This window comes from Monodelphis domestica, chromosome 3, assembly GCF_027887165.1.
Source record: "Monodelphis domestica isolate mMonDom1 chromosome 3, mMonDom1.pri, whole genome shotgun sequence".
NCBI classification, from domain to species: domain Eukaryota; kingdom Metazoa; phylum Chordata; class Mammalia; order Didelphimorphia; family Didelphidae; genus Monodelphis; species Monodelphis domestica.
Window position 1 is genome coordinate 502,097,580 of NC_077229.1, and position 15,793 is coordinate 502,113,372.

General features: G+C 37.0%; 1 protein-coding gene and 1 long non-coding RNA gene across 3 annotated transcripts in view; one reads left to right on the forward strand and one right to left on the reverse strand.

Moving 5' to 3' along the window:
• LOC100032364 (trifunctional nucleotide phosphoesterase protein YfkN-like) overlaps positions 1-15,793 on the forward strand; it is an 82,674-nt gene that overhangs the window by 50,537 nt on the left and 16,344 nt on the right. The gene's annotated exons all lie outside the window — the stretch shown is intronic.
• Positions 1-15,793, reverse strand: part of LOC103092876 (uncharacterized) — a 39,272-nt gene that overhangs the window by 21,495 nt on the left and 1,984 nt on the right. The window lies entirely within an intron of this gene.

Consider the following 15,793-nt stretch of genomic DNA (forward strand, 5'->3'; position numbering starts at 1 on the left):
TCTAACTACTGTGTTGTTTTCTCTTTGACTCAAAGCACAATGCAGTTGTGAATAACATCTGGGATGCTATTGTCCCCAGGTGTTTCTGGAATTGTTCTCACTTCAATATCCCCATTATTGTTTTCAGGAGGGATAATTTGGAACTATGCAATATCTGGTGAGATTGATAGCATTAAGCATGGGCATTGTGACCATATTATCCTCATTTAACATTTTTCACATGCCATTAAAGCATTGGATGTTGTATGTAGTGGTAAATTCATTGCTGCCCAGTAGCCTTAGAATGAAAAATCAGAAAAAGGAAGTATTTAAGCATTAAAACAACAACAAAAACAGAGTAAATATTTGTGTTATTGTAGATTACAACATGCCTTTTAAAGGAGTATTTTGCTTTCTATTATAAGGTCAAAACATTTCATTAGTTAATTTTCACAACTCTCAATAGAAATGGCATTTGCTGGTGGGCTGCTGGGACTATTCTTTCTTTAGTTAGAATTCTATTATATTTACTGATATAGTCATTGATTTTTCAGAGTGACATAGAGAAGAGCTTGACATATTATCTCATTCCTTGCATGTCCTATAGAATATATTATTTATAGCTTTTTTCCTCTGCCAAAACTTTCTCTTTAATATGTAGATAAAACTTATTGTAACAGTGCAGTGCCACTACAATATGTACAATGATGTTTCTTTTCATAGACTTAAAGCTTCAGGTCAGGGTATGTGCATCTGAGGGAAGAGATATGAATAATTTTTGCATATCCAAAATTCACATTGATTGACACCTTGCAACTGAAGTTATTATTTGTATATAGCAATATTTTAGGATAATTCATTTTGATTATTGCCACGTACCAAAAATATTAAGAATTCTTATTTGTGTGGCATTGGGCTAGGTCTTGTATGAAACAAGGTTTGAATTGGTACATATTTTCTTAGGAATTTATTTTTCAAATGTGGATGCTTTGTTTATCATTTACAAAGTTATAAATAAATCCATAGACCTTAGGAATGTTTTTTTGACTTTGTACCTACTTTAACAGATTTTTTAAATCCTTAGAATAATGGGACCATTACACTGAGTAGAATAATTAATGTCCTAGAAACATCTAAAAAGATCACTAGCAGCCATTGCATGGACAGAAAACCTTATAATTTTTAAGTTTTGGGCCTTCCTCAGAAAAACTTATATAAGACATACAGCCTTTTTAAGTATGATTTTTTCATCTTCTTTTATGAAGACTTCATTACAAACTCAGTGATTATGTCTCAGAGTTTAGAAGTAGCAAAAGGGAAGGAATAATATTAGGTCAGAGGTATTATAGAGGAATGACAAATATATGTACCATAGGAACTGATCTCTCAAGACTTAGAGCTGGTCGAGAATACAGAAGGTGAAATCATGATTCCTGAAACCCTTTTTGCTAAGGGAATACATGGACAAAGTTCACTATTTTCTCTTTCATTCATGAAATTACAGGTTATGTGTTCAAGGTTCTACACCTAGTGCATTCCTCCTTAAACTTTCCCTTTTTTTCCTCCTCTAAAAATTCCCAGAACAAATCCATTCCCTAGGATTTCTGGCCTTTTTTTTTTTCACATTTTTCATTAGTCTTTGAAAAACTTACATTCTGAAGGTGTATTTTCCCCTTGTCATCCAGAAGAATGTTAGTGCTTCATTATCATATGGTTTCTTCTAGCTATTTGATTAAATTTGCCTTTTTAGGTTTCTCTAAGCTGGACCCCAGTGAATTATATTTCAGCTCAGTTCTTGTCTTTTTTTTTATCAGAAATATATGAAAGTCTTTTATTTCAATTAAGACCCATTTCTCCCTCTAAAGAATCATACTAAGTGTTGCAAAGTGAGTTATTACTGGTTGTAAGCCTATCTCTTTTGCCTTTTGGGATATTGTATTCCAGGATATCCTCCAGTTTTTAGAAGTTGAAAGATTTGAGTGGATTCTGAGAATTCCTTGGCACTTGAACTCATTCTTTCTGGATGCTTGATGTATATTGTTTTTGACCAGGGAAGTTCAGGATTTTGGCTATGACTTTCCTAAGTGTTTTTTTCATATAGTCAGATGATTTTCTTAGATGATTTCTCCTTTACCTGTTGTTCAGATTAATTGTTTTTGATGATATATGCTTTACATTTTCTGTTGCTTTTCAAAAAAAATTGGTTTTGTTTTAATATTTCCTTTTGTCTCATAGATTCATTGTTTTCTGTTTAGCCCATTCTAATTTTTAGGAAATTCAGTGCTTAGTTAAGGTTGATTACCATCTTTTCTAAGGTAGTCTCCTTGCTATTTTCCCCCCATTACTAGTCCATTTTATACCCGATGTATCTTTCATGTATTTTTGTCTTTGTGCCCCGACATTCTTTTCCCTGACACTCCAATTGGACTTGTTGTGGAGGTTATACTCTCCATCTCGGTTCACTTTTTGGGCTTCTTTCAAATCTAAAATGTTTCTTCCTTGTATTTTGCATTTTCTTCTTTTTATTTATATTTCCCATGACAGATTCAGAATTGGGTTTTTATGCCTGGATCAAACTCCACTCTCTCTGTCTTTTTTTTAAACCCTTACCTTCCATCTTAGAGTCAATACTATGTATTAGCTCCAAGGCAGAAGAGCATTAAGGGCTGGGCAATGGGGGTCAAGTGACTTTCCCAGGGTCACATAGTTGGGAAGTGTCTGAGGCCAGATTTGAACCTAGAACCTCCTGTCTCTAGGGCTGACTCAATCCACTGAGCTACCCAACTGTCCCCCAAACTCTACTCTCTTACTCTTGGAATTGTCTGGCCCTGTTTATATTGACTGCCTAGATGCTGGTTTAGCCCTGTTTTCCTGCTATGACTAGGTCTCTTGGGTCACCCTACGTTGGACCCCAAATCTGACCATCTCCTATTCTGAAACTGGGCTTAATTCATGCTTTGCCATCTACCTAGCTAGGATTTTTCTCTGCTTAGGGTTTTTGCAGTATTCTGACAGTCTTTTTGTGCATTCTTGGAATAAATTTAGTAATTTAAAGTTGATTCTTTATTTTTTTAAACCAGTATCTCTTCTGTGGCATTTTTAGAGCTTTACTGAGGTGTTTTAGGGATTAAGGCTCCTCTAGAACCTAACATGCCACAATCATCCCACAGCCTTCCTCTTCACTTATTAGGAAACCTTTCCATACCCAACAGAGAGGTATGTGGAAATGTGGCACAAAGACTCAATGTACATGTTATCAGTTCCATTGGAGTGATTCTGAAGCTGCATAGGCAATGTATTAGAAGATGCTGAACAAAATGAGAACCAGATTGTTACTCCCTTATTAATGGGGAATTAACTACAGATGAAAGCCAAGACAACCAGAGCAATAGATTAAAACAGCAACAGCTAACGTTTATATAACATTTTCTATGTGCCAGACACTGTGCTAAACACCTTATTAATAATATCATTTAATCCTCACAATAATTCTATGAAGTAGTTCATATTAATATCACCTTTTCTAAGATCTCATAATACAAATAAAGTAATCCGCAAATAGAGGTTAAGTTACTTGCCCAGGGTCACATAGATAGTAAGTGTCCGAGTTCAGATTTGAACTGAGGTCTTCCTGACTCTGGGCTTTATCTGCCTCTAATTATTATCCAGAAAATGAAGAATGTTCAGAAGAGGAAGAATTATTCCATTGTCTGTTTTTAAACAGAGATAAAAATATTACCTGGCATGTGTCCCATCGGAATAAACTGGCCATCCAACAGATAAACAGTCTCTGGCTTTTCATTCTGCATGCTGTTTTTCTCACACAAAAGTTTGTCTAGCCTCTCATCTTAATAGAAAAGCAGTGAGAACATCCAGGAAAGGTCAGGAAATAAAACTAGTTATTTTTAGAAGCTAGTTAGCTAGTTGTAGAAGAACTTAATTGATAGAGAAGGCTGTGAAAGGGATATTGAGGCAGGAAGAATGTAGTAAGGACGCGTAGATACAGGAGAGGCAGTATGGTGGTAGAAAGACTGCTGAACAGAGAAGTAGGAGAGACCTGGCTTTGGATACCTCTTTGATATTAGCTGTGTGGCCATGGGCTAGTCTCTGGACCACGAAAACTCAATTTCCTCAGCTGTCATGGAAATAATAATTGTTGTAGTATCTATTTTACAGAGCAACTATAAAGATTAAGTGACACAAGGTTTCTGCTACATAAATATTAGCTATTATTATTGAGAAAATGTGGAGCAGAACAATAAGTAAGAAGCTCTTCCCTCCTCAGCCCTCCTTTATATCTCGTTCCCTCTCTTGGCTGAGCACTTCCCCTTTACTTTGCTAGGAAAATGGAGGCCAACAACATGTGCTTCCCCCTTTCCTCCTCTCTCCACTACTCTTTTCTTTTTAGGTTGTTCATGGCACTGCTTTTTCCTGATTTTCCCCCATCTGTCTAACCGTTTCTCAGTATCTTTTGCTGGTTCTTCATCAATGCCCACTAACCTGGGGTATCCCCAAAGGCTTTGGTCTAGGCCCTCTTCTCTTCCTCCTCTAAGTATATTGCTTGATGATCTCACCACTTCCGGGCAGAGGAGTCTCATATCCATTTATCCTGCTCCTAACCTTTCTCTGATCTACCATCTCCAACTACCTGCAGGACATTTCGAGCTTCTGTATGATACAGATGTGTCAAACTCATCTTTCTTTTCTAGTCTTCTCCTCACCCCAACTTCTGTAGTACTGCCCAAGTCACCAGCATCTTTCCACTCACCCAGGCTCAGTCTCACTATCATATTGGATTGTCCCCATACACGTAGCCCCTTGCCAAGGCTCATCATTGACCTTGTCAATATCTCTCTATTCTTCTCCATCTCTCCTATGGAACTGCTGCCATCACATGCAGGCCCCCATCACTTCTTGCCTAGACTATTATAGTGGCCTTTTCTTATCACGGGGACTTTGCAATGGCCATTTCAAAAGCCTAGAATACATAGACCTTAATAAAATCTTGCTAATTGGTTGGTTGATAACAAAGTGTGAATAGAAGAAAAAAATGGAGAAGGAAATAGAGAAAAGAATGTGTTTTCCATTATTTTGTAGATGTTAAATGAAATTTTATAGATCTTTCTCTTCTTGTTTTAAGTACATATATATTATTTAGAGTAATTAAAAACCTCTTACTGGAGAGATTGCATTGATAGTTTCATAGAAAGGAATATACATAAATATATGGGTGTATATATATTTATATATGTATACATATACATTTATTATACACAATTTTATTTTCTTGGATTAAATCAATAAATATAGTTGTTTTACTAATCTGAATTGATTTCTCATCTCTTCTATAGTTGGGAAATGAGGGGAACTCTAAATAAAAAGGATGGAACCACAGAGGTAGATTTCAAGGGGCGTCACCTTCATTTAGAGATTGTCACTTTATTTTTGTATGGCCCAGATACTTAGCACATTGAATAGAACTCAGTAAAGATTAGTTTATTTAATAAATGAATAATTTTTTTCCTCAAGTGCAGGAGGGAGAGAATATTTCTTATTGGTAAATCATGATGCAAATTAAAATTGCTTAACTTTCATGTTAGTGCCTGCGATAGGTCAGAAAGATCAAAAGTGGGATCTATCCATTTCCTTTTTTAATGTGTATGTACATACATGTCTCTCCTGTAAAGCTTGTTAAGAGATTACTTAACATTCCCAGAAGACCTGGAAAAAGAATTACCCATTTTATTTACTTATTCTTCCTGTTTCCTAGTAGTGTTGGGGGATAAGCAATTGGACTAAAGAAGAGACTTTCTCCGCCTGCATAAGGAGTAGACTAAAGAAAGGGAGTTCTCTATACCTCTAAAATAGCCTCAATTTTCAAGATTATAAGGTTGACCTGAGGAGAGTTGGGAAGAAGCAGGGGCAATTTTCTATTAGGTTGGCTTGCAGCAGTGGAATAGATACTATGGCATGTTTTGTATTAATATTTTCTAAGAAAGATTCCTCACTTAGTTTATAGTTATTATATTTGGCCTAATCACAGAATTATAGATTAAAGAAAAGAATGGTGCTCATTTATTCAGAATACTGGATAAAAGAGACACGATAGAGGAAAAAATATATAGGATTACCAGTCAAAGGAAACAAAACTGATGAGTGAGTTTTTCTCGATGATTTAATAAGTTTTTGGTTCTAAATTAGTAATTCCTCTTGAACTCATATTGCTGAACTAAAAACTTTTTTGAAACTAAATTTATAGAGTGAGTTTTTGTAAATTAAAAATTAAGTTTCCATTATTGCTTAAAATAATTTAAGTTCTACATAGTAAGTTTAGTCAAAAGAGCCTAGGACTAAGAGCTAAGAGACTTGTACTTGGCCTGACTACTTACTATCTGGCAATATTCATATCCTTTCATCTCTATAGTAGTTCTCATCTCCTATAGGAATAATAATACCTTTTCTACTAACATCATAGAACTGTTGTGAGGATAAAATAAGATAATAGATATGAAAATATTTTCAAACTTATCATTAAATGAAAAGGGCAGTTATGTAGCAATATTGAAAATAATTAGAGAAAATTTTAAAATAATTAGAGAAAAATAAATTAGAATATTTCAGAGCATTTGTAAATACTAGTTTATTTTAAATGGCCTTCAAAACATGTTGGGGAAGTAGTTAGGTGATAGTGAACCAGGCCTAAAAACAGAAGATCTTGGGTTCAAATCTGACCTCAGGTATTTTCTAACTGTGTGGCCCTGGACAAGTCATTTGATTTCTATTTCCTACTCCTTACTGCTCTTCTGCCTTGGAACAAATACATGTACTGATTCTAAAATAGGAGGTGAGAGTTTAAAAATAAATGTGTTTGAGAATACAATTGATGAATTTCTTTTTAGAAATATGGTTTAACCAAATTGAACTGAAAAGCCTTTTTGATAAGAATATAGACTGTAGAGGAGGAAATGTCTGTCTTATGTAACCCATAAAGCAATGTATCTCCCATTTATTAATCTTCCTATTGTTATAGCCAAAAAGTAATCTCGAACTACTTTAAAGCACCCTGATTTAATGAAATAATCATTAGTTTAGGAATAAGTGACCTTGACCATTCCTAAGCTATGTGGCATTGGGCAAGTTCTTATTTTCCGTGAGCCTGAGTTTCCTAGCCTATAAAATGGGGAGGTAACATAAATAGCTATGGTTCCTTCCATCTCTAACATTCTGTAAGCAGACCCTACCTTCACTTCTTGTCTCTAATACTGCCCTTCTGCTGAGTGACACGACTGCCTCTAATACTACCCTACCGTCCTGACTGCAGCAAAAGGTGTTTTCTCATTAGAAGGAGGATGATTTGCCCTCATTGTTAAGATTTTCCAATAGCTATTTTGGACTCTGTTTACTATTTTTGTTTCCTTCTTGTAGAAACATTCTTCTCTACCAGGCAAACCTCTTTATTTTGCTCCCTTTTCCCATTCTTGCTCCTCTTTGTGAGGTACACTATGCTCAGAACATTTTCTCACACCAAGGTCATCAAGGTCCTTCCTTTCATTATTCATCCACTTTCTACATCCTTCATGAAGTAACTAAAAAAGTGATTTTTTTCTGCCTCAACAATTTTCTGAGCATACTGTTCAATCATGTTTAGTATTTATTTTTCTGACACAGTTTATACAGAATGTAAATTGTTTTAATTTGTCCAATATTTGTGGTTTTCTATATTTTGTGCCCTTTTATGTGCTATCCAATGCCCCTGTAGTCAGTTTCACAAAATTGGCACATCACTTTGCATAGAGCCATGGGGACATATGTGCTTATTAAAATATAATATACTTTTTAGTGGTGGTTGTGATGTTAATCAGAAAGGGATTTTTTCCCTTTATGTTGATATCTTATTTTTTGTTTATTTATGGTTTTAGAATATAAATATTTTACAGGAAACAAGCTATTTCTCTTTCTCTTTTTAAAGTTTTTTAAACATTTTTTATGAACTTAATTATCAAAAAAAAGAATAGTTCAGTGTACAGAGAAGATTATAAAGGACTGTACATGAAACTGAACTTCAGTTATGCAGTTTTTAAAGGGTATATTTAATTTATTTTGTAATAGCAAGATATGTTTGTTTCTTTTTTTTTTAAATAATATTTTATTTGATCATTTCCAAGCATTATTCATTAAAGACCAAGATCATTTTCTTTTCCTCCCCCCCACCCCCCATAGCTGACACATGATTCCACTGGGTAACACATGTGTTCTTGATTTGAACCCATTGTCATGTTGTTAGTATTTGCATTAGAGTGTTCGTTTAGAGTCTCTCCTCTGTCATGTCCCCTCAACCGCTGTAGTTGGGCAGTTGCTTTTCCTCGGTGTTTCTACTCCCACAGTTTGTCCTCTGCTTATGAATAGTGTTTTTTCTCCTAGATCCTTGCAGATTGTTCAGGGACATTACACCGCTACTAATGGAGAAGTCCATTACGTTCAATTATACCACAGTGTATTAGTCTCTGTGTACAATATTCTCCTGGTTCTGCTCCTCTCGCTCTGCATCACTTCCTGGAGGTCGTTCCAGTCTCCATAGAAGTCCTCCACTTTATTATTCCTTTTTGCACAATAGTATTCCATCACCAACATATACCACAATTTGTTCAGCCATTCCCTAATTGATGGGCATCCCCTCATTTTCCAATTTTTGGCCACCACAAAGAGCGCAGCTATGAATATTTTTGTACAAGTCTTTTTCCTTATTATCTCTTTTGGGTACAAACCCAGCAGTGCTATGTCTGGATCCTTTAAAGGGTAGATATTCTTTTGTGGCCCTTCGGGCATAGTTCCAAATTGCCCTCCAGAATGGTTGAATCAGTTCACAACTCCACCAGCAATGAATTAATGTCCCTACTTTGCCACATCCCCTCCAGCATTCATTACTTTCCTTTGCTATCATGTTAGCCAATCTGCTAGGTGTGAGGTGATACCTCAGAGTTGCTTTGATTTGCATCTCTCTGATTATGAGAGATTTAGAACACTTCTTCATGTGCTTATTAATAGTTTTGATTTCTTTATCTGAAAACTGCCTATCCATGTCCCTTGCCCATTTATCAATTGGAGAATGGCTTGGATTTTTGTACAATGGATTTAGCTCTTTATAAATTTGAGTAATTAAACCTTTCTCAGAGGTTTTTATGAAGATTTTTTCGGAGTTTGTTGTTTCCCTTCTGATTTTAGTTACATTGGTTTTCTTTGTACAAAAGCTTTTTAATTTGATGTAGTCAAAATTATTTATTTTACATTTTGTGACTCTTTCTAAGTCTTGCTTGGTTTTAAAGTCTTTCCCCTCCCAAAGGTCTGACATGTATACTATTCTGTGTTTACCTAATTTACTTATGGTTTCCTTCTTTATGTTTAAGTCATTCACCCATTTTGAATTTATCTTGGTGTAGGGTGTGAGGTGTTGATCTATTCCTAGTTTCTCCCACACTGTCTTCCAATTTTCCCAGCAGTTTTTATCGAATAGTGGATTTTTGTCCCAAAAGCTGGGATCTTTGGGGTTATCGTATACTGTCTTGCTGAGGTCTCTTGCCCCCAGTCTATTCCACTGATCCTCCTTTCTGTCTCTTAGCCAGTACCAAATTGTTTTGATGACTGCTGCTTTGTAATATAGTTTAAGGTCTGGGACTGCAAGGCCCCCATCATTTGTGTTTTTTTTTTCATTATTTCCCTGGATATCCTTGATCTTTTTTTATTCCAAATGAACTTTGTTATGTTTTTTTCTAAATCAGTAAAGAAATATTTTGGGAGTTCCATAGGTATGGCACTAAATAGATAAATAAGTTTGGGTAGGGTGGTCATTTTTATTATATTGGCTCGTCCTATCCATTTGCAGTTAATGTTTTTCTAATTGCTCAAGTCTAGTTTTAGTTGTGTGGAGAGTGTTTTGTAGTTGTGTTCATATAGTTCCTGTGTTTGTCTCGGGAAATAGATTCCTAGGTATTTTATTTTGTCTAAGGCGATTTTGAATGGGATTTCTCTTTCTAGTTTTTGCTGCTGAGCTGTGTTGGAGATGTATAGAAATGTTGATGACTTATGTGGGTTTATTTTGTATCCTGCAACTTAGCTAAAGTTGTTGATTATTTCAATTAGCTTTTTGGTTGAATCTCTAGGATTCTTTAAGTAGACCATCATGTCATCTGCAAAGAGTGATAACTTGGTCTCCTCTTTGCCTATTTTGATGCCATCAATTGCTTTTTTCTTCTCTTAATTGCTACTGCTAGTGTTTCTAGTACAATGTTAAATAATAGAGGTGATAATGGGCATCCTTGTTTCACTCCTGATCTTATTGGGAATGCATCTAGTTTATCCCCATTGCAGATGATATTAGCTGTTGGTTTTAGATATATACTGTTTATTATTTTTAGGAACGACCCTTCTATTCCTATGCTTTCTAGTGTTTTTAATAGGAATGGGTGTTGTATTTTATCAAAGGCTTTTATCTGCATCTATTGAGATAATCATGTGATTCTTGTTGGTTTGCTTGTTGATGTGGTCAATTATGTGGATGGTTTTCCTAATATTAAACCAGCCTTGCATCCCTGGTATAAATCCTACTTGATCATGGTGGATGACCCTTCTGATCACTTGCTGGAGTCTTTTTGCTAGTATCCTATTTAAGATTTTTGCATCTATATTCATTAGGGAGATTGGTCTATAATTTTCTTTCTCTGTTTTTGACCTGCCTGGTTTTGGAATCAGTACCATGTTTGTGTCGTAAAAGGAGTTTGGTAGAACTCCCTCTTTGCTTATTATGTCAAATAGTTTGTATAGTATTGGGATTAACTGTTCTCTGAATGTTTGATAGAATTCACTGGTGAATCCATTGGGCCCTGGGGATTTTTTCTTAGGAAGTTCTTTGATGGCCTGTTGGATTTCATTTTCTGATATGGGATTATTTAAGAATTCTATTTCTTCTTCTGTTAGTCTAGGCAGTTTGTATTTTTGTATATATTCATCCATATCACCTAAATTGGTGTATTTATTGCCATATAATTGGGCAAAGTAATTTTTAATGATTGCCTTAATTTCCTCTTCATTGGAGGTGATGTCCCCCTTTTCGTCTTTGATGCTGTTAATTTGCTTTTCTTCTTTCATTTTTTAAATTAGATTGACCAGTACTTTATCTATTTTGTTTGTTTTTTCAAAGTACCAGCTTCTTGTCTTATTTATTAAATCAATAGTTCTATCACTTTGGATTTTATTAATTTCTCCCTTAATTTTTGGATTTCAAGTTTGGTTTTCTGCTGGGGGTTTTTAATTTGATTGCTTTTGAGTTTTTTTATTTAAATTTCCAATTGATTGATCTCTGCTCTCCCTAGTTTGTTAATATATGCACTCAGGGATATGAATTTACCTCTGATTACCGCTTTGGCTGCATCCCAAAACGTTTGAAAGGATGTCCCGCCATTGTCATTTTCCTCGGTGAAATTATTAATCATTTCTATGATTTCTTCTCTAACTAAACGATTTTGGAGTAACATATTGTTTAATTTCCAATTAGTTTTTGATTTGGTTTTCCATGTACCATTACTGATCATTATTTTTATTGCCTTGTGATCTGAAAAGGCTGCATTTATTATTTCTGCTTTTCTGCATTTGTGTGCCATGTTTCTGTGACCTAACGTATGGTCAATCTTTGTGAATGTGCCATGTGGTGCTGAGAAGAAGGTGTATTCCTTTTTATCCCTATTTATTTTTCTCCATATGTCTATTAATTCTAACTTTTCTAAGATTTCATTCACTTCTTTTACCTCTTTCTTATTTATTTTTTGATTTGATTTATCTAAATTTGATAATGATTGGTTTAAGTCTCCCACTAATATGGTTTTACTGTCTCTTCCTTCCTTCAATTCTCCTAGTTTCTCCATTAAAAATTTGGGTGCTATATTATTTGGTGCATACATATTGATTAGTGATATTTCCTCATTATCTAAAGTCCCTTTTAACAAAATATAATTACCTTCCCTATCCCTTTTGATCAGGTCTATTTTTGCTATGGCTTTATCAGATATCATGATTGCCACTCCTGCCTTCTTTCTGTCAGTTGAGGCCCAGAAGGTCCTTTAATTCTGACCTTGTGGGTGTCTACCCGCCTCATGTGTGTTTCTTGAAGACAACATATGGTAGGGTTTTGGATTCTAATCCATTCTGCTATTCGTCTACATTTTATGGGTGAGTTCATCCCATTCACGTTCGAAGTTATGACTGTCACTGGTGGACTCCCTGGAATTTTGATATCCTTTCCTAATTCTAACCTTTCTTCTTCAGCTCTACCTTTTAGTCCAGTGATTTACTTTAAATCAGTCCCCCTTGTCCCCTCCCTTGATATGTTTCCCTTTCTAGTCCCTCCCTTTTTGTTCCCTCCCCCTCCCCCCTCTTCTTCCCTCCCTTTTTTGTGTTCCATCCTCCCTCCCCCCTTGGTTTTCCCTTCTCCCTTCCCTTGTTGGATAAGATAGAATTCACGATCCCAATGGATCTGGATGTTCTTCCCTCTCAGAGTTGATTTCCCTGAGAGTAAGGTTTAAGTAAAAACTCTCTTCCTCTCCTTCTTATAGGAATTTTCTTCCCCTCCCCTTCCCATGTGAATCTTTGTGTGAGAAAGATTATTCTATTTGGTCTTTCTTTTCCCCCTATTTACACATTACATTTTCCCCACATATTAGTATACATAGATTGATATAAATGTAGTCCTTATAGAAGAGAGTTTGGGTAAAAGAAAAAGATAACATTTTCCTCCTTTTCCCTTTCCTTCATATTTACCTTTTCAGGTATTCCTTGCTCTTTGATTTTCAGTATCAAACTTTCCACAGAGCTCTGGTCTTTTCTTTGCAAAAAGTTGGAAGTCTTCTATTTTGTTGAATGCCCATACTTTCCCTTGGAAGTATACAGTCAGTTTTGCTGGATAGCTGATTCTTGGTTGAAGACCCAGCTCTCTTGCCTTTCTGAAGATCATGTTCCATGCCTTACGATCATTCAGAGTAGAACTTGCAAGGTCTTGTGCGACCCTGATTGGCATTCCTTTATATCTAAATTTTCTTTTTCTGGCTTCTTGTAGGATTTTTTCTTTTGTTTGAATGCTTTGGAATTTGGCAATTACATTCCTGGGAGTTTTCTTTTGGGGATTTAGTGTAGAGGGTGTTCTGTGAGCTCTGTCAGTGGCTGTATTGCCCCCTTGTTCTAGAATCTCTGGGCAATTTTCTTTGATTATATCTTGTACTATGATGTCGAGTTTGCTGTTTATTTCTGGCTTTTCTGGATGTCCAATTATTCTTAATTATCTCTTCTTCCTCTATTTTCCAAGTCTGTCACCTTGTCAGTGAGATATTTTATGTTCTCTTCTAATTTCTTGATCTTTTGGCTTTGCTTTATTGATTTTTGCTCTTTTACCTGCTTGTTGTCTTTGAGTTGCCTAATTCGGACCTTTAAAGCCTGGTTTTCCTTTTCAGTTTGGTCAAGCTGGTTTTGTAGATGCGTGAATTTCTTTTGCATTATTTCCCACTTTTCCTCCCAGAAGGCTTCCATCTTTTTGATCCTTTCCGATTCAAATTCTTCATGGGTTTGTGGAGAGTTTCCATTTCCTTTGGAAGGTTTCAGAGCATTTGCTTGTGTTTCCTCTTCTATCTCCTCTGTATTTTGTATTTTTGCTCCATAAAATGTGTCCAAAGTTTCCCCCTTCTTCTTGTTTTTCTTGGAATTTTGGGGCTTTTGTGCTTTTGTGGAGTTTGCCATCTCTATCTGAGTGGGGAGGACTAGCTTTTCTTATCTCTGTCTGGTGTTCAGAGGTTTTAGCCCTAGGCAGATTGTCCATTCTATGCAGTTGTTGTTCTGTCTTCCCGGGGAAGCCAGGAATTGTTGGTGTTTCCCTGTTACTGCCCTCCTCAGTTCCTTCCCAATGCTTCTCTGTTGCCTTACTTCCACACTCTGAGACTGGCTTGGCCCTTTCCTCAGGGTGTTTGTTTCTGTGCCTTAGCTGGCCAGGAGAGCCAGCACTCTGAGGGGGGAGGGGCCGTGGCTTCCCGGAGCTCTGAGGGCTCCTGATAAGATTAACTTTCTCTGGGTTGAACTGAGTATGCTTTGAGGCAGGGACCTTCCGTGAGACTCGGATGGAAGGATCCAGCCAGGGGGCTGCAGGCTCCCCCATCTCTTTCTGTTTCCCTGCTGTCTGGGTGCCCCCGTGACTGGGTCAGGTTGTTTTCAGGATGCGGCTTTCAGAATAGCCGGCTCCTGAGGCCCTTTTGCCAGCCCTGAGGGTTACTGTTGTTTCAGATGACCCTGCTCTCTGGGGGGAGGGGGGGTGGCTTCCTGGAGCTCCAAGGGCACCTGATAGGATTAACCTCAGACTGAGTATGCCCTGAGGCAGGGACCTTCGGTGAGACTCAGATGGAAGAATCTGGTCAGGGGGTTACAGGCTCCCCCGTCTCTCTCTATTTACCTGCTGTCTGGGTGCCCCCTCGACTGGGTCAGGTTGTTTTCAGGAAGCAGCCTTCAGGATAGCTGGCCCTGAGGCTCTAAGGTTCCCTCTGCTGTCTTGGACTCAGAGCTCTGGGTTGGGGGATGGGTCCTGGGACCTTCCTTCTGCCTACCCCTTAGGTCTGAGTGATCTTGTGTTCTGGCTTTTGGGGGGGCTGTACCTTTTGATCCAGGTCCAGGCCCAGGAGGAGGATTCCCAGGGTCTATGGGTTGTTTTGAATTTTGGTGCCTTAGGAGCATATAGTTTGAATTCGGTAGGAAAGGGTTTCCAGAGATCTGAACTTTAACTTTCTCTAAGCCGCCATCTTGACCGGAAGAGCCGATATGTTTGTTTCTATTTTTGATTTGAACTTGGTTTTTTTCTAGTGCATTTTAAAATATTTTATTTATTTTCCTTTCTTCCTCTCTCCATCCTTTGTTCCTTCCTCCTTTCCTTCTTTCCCTCCTTCCTTCCTTTTTCTACCTGCTAACTCATATGTCTCTAATAGAAGCTCATAAGTATAGTTACATGAAGCAAATCAACATATTAGCCATGTCTGAAAATGTATGTTTCTTTCTAGACCTCCAGTCACTCTCCTCTTGGCCAAGAGGTGGATAGCATGTTTCCTCCTGAGACTTCTGAAGTCCCCATTGTTTACTTAAGTGATCAGAGTTCTGTAGTTTTTCAAAGTTTTATTCCTTTACATTATTTTTGGTCATTGTGCAAATTGTTCTCGTACTTCTGATCATTTTATTCTGCATTAACTCATATAACCTCACAGAGTTCTCTGAATCCATATTTGTCAGAGCCCTGGGAATAGCAGTGCCCCCTACCCCCCCCCCCCGGGATTCATTCAGCATGGCCTTCACACCCATCATTAAGGAAACCAACCACTGTAAAAAGCGACTTAATATTTCCTTCACCACCATTAGCTACCAGCGTGATAGCAATATGGCAGGAAATCTTGAGAAACAAGAAACAATATAGACCAGACAGACCAAACCACTGCCATTCTATCCCTGACCCTGATGAAAATAGTCAAGCAAGCATCCTGTTTCCTAAAGCTCTAAAAAGAGATTCTTTTTGGATTTCTAGCAACCTACCTTGTCTTCATTCTGTTCCATCCCCACAAGCCATTATGTATAGACCAATTCCTATGGCCAACAGGTCTGACAACTCCACTCTCAACCTCCACAAATGGAGACCATTTCATAGCCAATGAGTACCTACTCTGTTTCTAGTTCTTTGGCACAACAAAAAGTGTTGCTAGAAGCATTTTTATTGATATAGACCCCTTCCTTTTATTTTGGAACTCTG